The following is a 7,742-nucleotide window of genomic DNA, read 5'->3' on the forward strand; positions in this document are numbered from 1 at the left end:
AGTAGTAGTTTCACTGCTAGAGGAAACCTCTGTAACAACTTTTGAGTGGCTGCTCCTGTGCCTGTGATTCCTGGTAGACTCAGCTAAGTTGCTGATCAGTTGCCATGCTTCATCTGTGGTCTTATACTTTTTCAGAGAACCATTACTAGCACCATCTAGTGTAGTTTTATCATGAGGCTTCATGCCTTGAGTAAAGTATCTGATTAACACTAGCCTGTCAATAATGTGATGGGGGCATGTGTCCAGAAGGTTCTTAAAACGCTCCTAGTACTCATAGAGAGTTTCTGATTCACCTTGAACAATGCAGGAGATCTCTTTTCTCAATCTGTCTGTAGCTTCAGTTGGAAATTGTTCATACCCTGGGTCGAGCTACCGGACCTGGGATGATTGGTGACAAAGTGACCGACCTCTTCAGGTCAGGCTACCCGACCTCTTCTCAAAGAGGTCTGCCAAATCAACAGGAGAGCCCAATAAAGGGCCCAAATAGAGGAACACGACCCAAATCCACAGGCCGTCCAAGCCTATAGAGATAGGGGCGGTTCCCTTGAAGATAAGCTGACCTCAACTCAAAAGATAAAGATAAGATAAGATAACTAACTTATCTTATCTAAAAAGGTCACTATCACACCATTATAAATACACTGGAGCACCCAGGTATAACTCATACGCTGATTCTACATAAAACATGTTTAATACCCATGCTAACTTAAGCATCGGAGTCTCTTGCAAGTACCCCCCACCATCCGGTGACCAAGGATCGGCAGTGCAGCCAGTCCAACAAGTCAGACATAACTGCTCCGACCTGCACAGAAGATCTCGACCGAGATCGACCTCCAGTTTCAGGTAACCCTCGAAACATTGGCGCCGTTGCCGGGGAACCTGGAAGTCATCCCATCACCATGGCGGACGACCATGACAATGACCATGATTCAGATCTAGAAGATAGAACGCCGCACAAAAACACGGACACTATACTGAAAGATACCCCGAAATCCAACGGGGACAAAAACTCACCAAATCTGGGAGCAATAGAAGCGCTTCAAGATCGCTTAAAGAAACTTGAAAAAGAAACCTAACAACAACGAGAGATCGAAAAGGATCTACAAAGAGAGGTACGGCAACATCGAGAATTGGAAGAAAAACTACAGCAATTAGAAGCCGATATCAAATCAAAAGCTCCTCGGACCACCCCAGACGAAAATTCATGCAAAGAGCAAGACCCATTCACCAGGGAAATCATGAAAACCAAAATTCCAAAAGACTAAAAAATTCCCGGATATGATTTTGTATGATGGCACCACAGATCCCAACCATCATCTCAGCAATTTCAGAAGCAGAATGTACCTCACCGACGCCTCAGATGCCGTTCGCTGTAATGCTTTTCCAACAACTCTCACAAAGACAGCAATCAGATGGTTCGACAACCTACCTCCAAAGTCCATCTCAAACTTTGACGACCTGGCCAAAAAATTCCTAGGCAGATTCTCCATCCAGAAAGATAAGGCCAAGCACGCCCCCAGTTTATTGAGGATCAAACAAGGAGATCGGGAGAGCCTCCGCAACTACATGGAAAGATTCAACAAAACATGCATGGACATACAAAGCTTACCAACAGAGGCCGCCGTCATGGGACTCATTAATGGCCTACGAGAGGGCCCTTTTAGCCAATCTATATCAATGAAGTACCCTACCTCCTTAGACGAAGTACAAGAGCGAGCAGAAAAATATATCAACATGGAAGAAAACGCTCGGTTGGGAGAAACCTCAAAATCGGGGACCCCCTACCGAGATAAAGACAAGGAATCCAAAAGGAAAGAAGATCGACAAGGGGAGAAAATCAAAAAATACCATAATTACACCCCTCTCAGGGCATCCCTGGTCGACGTATATAAAGAAGTCTGCCATACAGAGAAAATCCCCCCAGCGCGGCCACTCAAAAGCAAAAGGGGAGGAGGAAACCGGAAGGAATACTGTGAATACCATCGAGTCCGAGGGCACTCCACCAACAAGTGCTTCGACTTAAAAAAAAATCATAGAAAAGTTAGTAAGAGAAGGAAAATTAGATCGATTTCTGGCCACCCGAGATGATGACCAAAGAAAGAGACGAAGGAACGAAGATACCGGATGAACTGAACAATCACCGCAGACACCAGAGAGACACGTCCACATGATACACGGTGGATTCGCAGGAGGTGGGATCTCCAAATCATCTCGCAAAAGATATCTCAAAGAAGTATATCATGTCGAGGGAAAGGAGGAAGCACCCGCATCCCTGCGATAACATTCACTAAAGAGGACGCATCCGGCATCATCCCGGGACACGACGATCCCATGGTCTTCACTATCATATTGGCAAATGCTAATCTAAATCGCACATTAATAGACCAAGGGAGCTCCGCCGACATCTTATTCAAAACTGCCTTCGACAAGCTCGGCTTGGAAGAAAGGGAGCTTAAGGCATACCCAAACAGCTTGTTCGGACTAGGAGATACCCTAGTACAACCACTGGGATACGTATCACTACACACAACCTTCGAAAAAGGGAACCAATCCAAGATGCTCAAGATAGACTACATTGTGGTTGACGTGAGTTCAGCCTACAATGCCCTAATAGGTCGGACCACACTAAATCAACTTAGCGCAATAGTCTCGACCCCGCATCTACGCATGAAATTCCCAACTATAGAAGGGATAGCTATAATAAAAGCAGATCAAAAGATGGCGCGCCGCTGTTATAACGAAAGTCTAAATCTCAGAGGCAGAGGAGAAGAGTTTATACAATTGAGCTTGGCGGAGTTCAGCGATGAGAAGAACTCCGTCCGCAGCCAGAAGGCGAGATAGAGAAGGTTCAGATCGGAGACACCTCAGACAAAACAACTAATATCGGAACAATCCTAAGAGGAGACTCAAAAGAATTACTGATACAATTCTTACGCAATAATGTCGATCTCTTCGCATGGAAAGCCACAGACATGCCAGGCATAGACCCCAAGCTAATGTGCCACAAGTTGGTGGTCTATCCAGGATCTCGGCCGGTGCAACAGAGACGAAGAAAACTTGGACCAGAATGATCCCAAGCTGTAGAAGAACAGGTACAGGCACTACTGGAGGTAGGATTCATAAGAGAAGTTAAATATCCACTATGGCTAGTGACAAACCCCAATTTGACGGTTTATCTTGTATTGAATTTAGGGGATTTTATCACCTTTTACCCACATTTATTCAATGAAATGGCATGGTTTTGTATATTCTCCTTTAATTGTGCTTAAGAGTGAAAACATGCTTTTTAGGTCTTAAAATAGCTAAATTTAATTCACCTTGATTCTATTAGATGCCTTGATATGTTTGTTAAGTGATTTAAGGTTTAGGAGGCAAAGATTGGATCAAGGGAATGAAGAAAGAAAGCATGAAAAGTTGGAGAACTCATGAAGAAATGGAAGAACCGGAAAGCTGTCAAGCCGACCTCTTCGCACTTAATCGATCATAACTTGAGCTACAGAGGTCCAAATGATGCAGTTCCAGTTGGGTTGGAAAGCTAACATCCGGGGCTTCGAAACGATATAAGATTTGCCATAGTTGCATCGCGCATAGGGGCGCGCACGCGCACAGTACGCGGACGCGCCGATTGTGGCATATGACCCACTTAATGCAAACGTGGCCAGCGATTTTAGAAGCCTTGTGGGCCCAATCCAACTCATTTTTGATGCTATTTAAGCCAAGGATTGAAAGGGAATCAACATACTTTTGATACTTTTCATACTTTAGGTGTTAGTTACCAATTAGTTTAGTAGTGAGAGTTAATTTCTAGAGAGAGATGCTCTCACTTCTCTCTAGAATTAGGATTAGGATTAGGTTTAGTTCTTAGATCTAGGTTTTAATCTTTGCTTTTCTCTACTTCTACATCTCAATTCCTTGTAGTTACATTGATTCTTCTTCCATTCTTTTGTTGCAATTTCCTTTATGTTGTTCTTATACATTGTTGTAGATCTAGTATTGTTCCTTCTACATTCTTCCAATTCAATAAGAGGTAATTCATAATAAATGTGTCTTCTTTGCTTTTCTATTGTTGATCTCTTGCCTTTGTAGTTAGATCTCTCTTTAATTCTTGCAATTTATGTTGTTTACTTTTATTGCCTTTTATGTGTTTGATGAAATGTCTCTTATAGCTATTAGTTAGATTTTGTTCCTCTTGGCCTAGGTAGAGTAATTAGTGACACTTGAGTTATCTAATTCCTTTGTTGATTGATAATTGGAGAGATTGCTAATTGGTTTAGAGTGCACTAAAGCTAGTCTTTCCTTGGGAGTTGGCTAGGACTTGTGGCTCAAGTCAATTCATCCACTTGACTTTCCTTTCTTTAGTAAGGGTTAACTAAGTGGTAGCAATGAACAATTCTCATCACAATTGAGAAGGATAACTAGGATAGGACTTCTAGTTCTCATATCTTGCCAAGAGCTTTGTTAGTTGTTAGTTTATTTTCTTTGCCATTTATATTTCTTGTCCAAAAGCTTAAAAACCCCAAAACAACTTAAACCAATAACAAGACACTTCATTACAATTCCTAGGGAGAACGACCCGAGGTTTGAATACTTCGGTTATTAATTTTAGGGGTTTGTTACTTGTGACAAACAATCTTTTGTATGAAAGGATTATTGCTTGGTTTAGAAACTATACTTGCAACGAGAATTCATTTGTGAAATTCTATACCATCAAAAATCCAATCGTCAAAATGGCGCCGTTGCCGGGGAATTGCAATGGTGTTATGTTATTGGTTATTGTACATATGTGAATAGTGTGAATATCTTGCTTTTTGCTTTATTTGCTAGTTGTAGAATTTTGTTTCTTTTGTTTTCTATTAGCTTTTGTTTTTATTTTATCCTTTCACCATGAATTCTCATTTTGGCTATGAGTGTGATTACAACTATGTTGTAGGTGATGGGAGCTACAATGAAGATGTGTGTCAAGGATGGGATAACCAAAGGTGGGAGGAGCCATATGCTTATGATCAATCCTCTTGGCAACAACCTCCACCCATGCACTATGAAGAAGAGCCATTCTATGATGCATATCAATCCAATGGCTATGGTGAATCTCCTTGTGACTTTCAAGAACCACCACCATATGCCTATGAGTCATATCCTCAACATGAATCTCAACCACACTCACAAGCCTATTTTCAACAAACACCTCCATATGACCATGATCCTTACCTACCATACCAACCTCCTTTTGAACCATATGAGCCATACATGGAACCACAATTCCAAGATTACTACTCCCAAGAACCACTTCAATACACACCACCACCTCACCAAGAAGAACCACCTTCCTATATTGAACCCTTTCTCCAAGACAATGAACCTTCTTATCCACTCCAACCTCTAATGGATGGAACCCTTGGTGTTCTTCTTCAAGGACATGAGGAGATGACAAGGGATGTGCAACAATTCATGACCGCCTTGGATGCGGTGGTAAACCGATTAGCATCCCAACTTTTGGACACTCAAGGAACTCCCATGGCTCAAGAAGAGCATAGCATGAAGGAGAGATTGGAAACTCCGGTGGAAAAGGAGGAAGGCTACTTTGTGTTAGAACAATTGGAGGAACCTATGACCATTGAAGAAGAGGAAGAAGTGGTTGAAGACTTAGGAGACGCGGAACTTCCATGGGAAGCTAAAATCAAAGAAAATCCCTCCAAGAAGAGTAAATTTGATGTTGAGGAGGAATGTGCACAACCTCCAAGGCATATTCTATATGAAGACTTGGAGAGAATGAAGCAAGAATTGAGTTCCCTTGGTGATGAAGATCATGCATCCAATCTTCTTGGTGAAGAATCCTTTGAATTTGAAGAATCCTCTCCCAATGAATTTAAAAGTGATGTGGAGGTAGATTTCTCTCAACCTCCCATTTATGACTTGAGTGATGGAGATGAGCTAGATGAAGTTGATGAACAAAGGATTGAGAATGAAGAGGTTTATGAAGAGGTGGAGATTGACAAGGAAGAACACAAGGGAGTGAAGCTCGCTAGCACATTGGAGATACCTCTCCCCAAGCCACCACCATCCATTCTTTCATTCAAGTGGGTAAATTCCTTATACTCAAGCTTTATTATTCCCCTTGAATATGGTTTGCTTGAGACGGATGGTCAACTTAGACATATTTGTGGCTTTAAAAGCAAAAAGGAAATGGCTAGTGGTTGGAAACATTATTCTAGGCTCATTATGGTTGCATGTTCAAAGCTTAATTGCACGGCTTGGTATAGAGCTAGATTGTTTGGGTCTAGGAGAATGTTTGGTCACTTTATTGAGAATTCTAAGGTCATGCCACCCAAATGGAATAATGATAATCAACCTGAAGATGGGTGTGGAAATAAGATATGGGATCCGGGAATATATGAGGATCAATTTTGGGAGCCCATGGTTTGTGAAGAACTCTATCAAGGCTTGAAGATATTAAAATTGAAGAATGGAGCTCATTGGAGATTCAAGCATTGGTGGATGTTCAAGGATAGCTTCAAGCACAAGCCACCTTGAGAGGAGCTCCCCATAAGTCCAACTTAAGGACAATAAACAAAAGTGCTAGGTGGGAGACAACCCACCATGGTAAAATCCTTTCATTTTCTCTTTTGTATATATCGGTAGAATTAGTTTAATTTCATGTTTTGTTTAGTTAGTTGAGTATGTTTGGTAGTTTAAGTATGTTGAATAAGGTTTTGTGGTGTTTTGGTAGGTGTTTGGAGGTTTGGAATGCTTGGATTGGTGCAAAAACATAGAAAAATTTTTTTTTGAAAAACAGAGCACCATCCATGCGTACGCGTACATGGCGCGTATGCGCACGTCCAGTATTTTCGACCATCCACGCGCGCGCGCCATGCGTGCGCACGCGTGGATTGAGAAGTTCCAACCTCCATACATTTTCCAGAGAGTTGTGCCTGCGCCGCGCCAACGTTGTGCCTTTCGCACAAACCGACTCGCGCGTACGCGCCACTCTCGAAATAAGCCAACGACGCGCGCGCGCCATGCGTGCGTGCGCGTGGATGCCCTTTCTTCCATCCATTTCTTTTCTTCTCCTCCTTCCATTTCTCCCTTTTTCCTTTCTTCTTCCCTCCTCCTCCTACCCCTCATCCAACACTTCCAAACACCACTGACAACCGTTTATTTTAGTTAACAAATTAGTTAGTTAGTTAGTTGATTAGTTAGTTTTAGTTTAGTTTTCATTTTATTTTCTCTCTTTTCATCATAAGTGTTGGAGTATTGACTTTGTTTACTATACATTGCTATATCCCTTATTGCCTAAATGCTATTTTAGCATGAATGTTTTTAGATAATCTTTGTTGGATTCTATGATTGAGGTTATATTTTGTTACTTGGTTTTGAGTTCTTCATGCTTACCTTTTGAAAAATACCAAGTGATGAGAATTGTCTTCGAGCTTATAACTCTTTTGAATTGCATGTTGTAGCTAGCCACCATGTGATTTAGATCCTTTTTCCTCGATTAGGCAACCTCTTGATGGATGATGTTGTGCATTTACCTTAATGCATCGTGTTCATGATTATATCCATCCATATGTTTGACTTGAATGCTTTCATGCTTCTCTAATGCTTGTCTTACCTTACAAGCTTACTTAAAGCATCTCAAGCACACTAGGATAAGTGAAGTGCACGCTTCTTTTGTGACATAGCTTTTATGCTAATGTGTATTCTAAACCGTGCAATTTAGAATTCACACACCTAATATTTCTTAA

General features: G+C 41.6%; 1 non-coding gene across 1 annotated transcript; it reads left to right on the forward strand.

Moving 5' to 3' along the window:
- The first annotated feature begins 220 nt into the window (after positions 1–220).
- On the forward strand, positions 221–327 carry LOC112767482 (small nucleolar RNA R71). The gene has a single exon (XR_003184927.1). It is a non-coding gene; the product is annotated as a small nucleolar RNA R71 (small nucleolar RNA).
- The last annotated feature ends 7,415 nt before the right edge of the window (positions 328–7,742 follow it).

The sequence above is a fragment of the Arachis hypogaea genome, chromosome 17, assembly GCF_003086295.3.
Source record: "Arachis hypogaea cultivar Tifrunner chromosome 17, arahy.Tifrunner.gnm2.J5K5, whole genome shotgun sequence".
Classification (NCBI taxonomy): domain Eukaryota; kingdom Viridiplantae; phylum Streptophyta; class Magnoliopsida; order Fabales; family Fabaceae; genus Arachis; species Arachis hypogaea.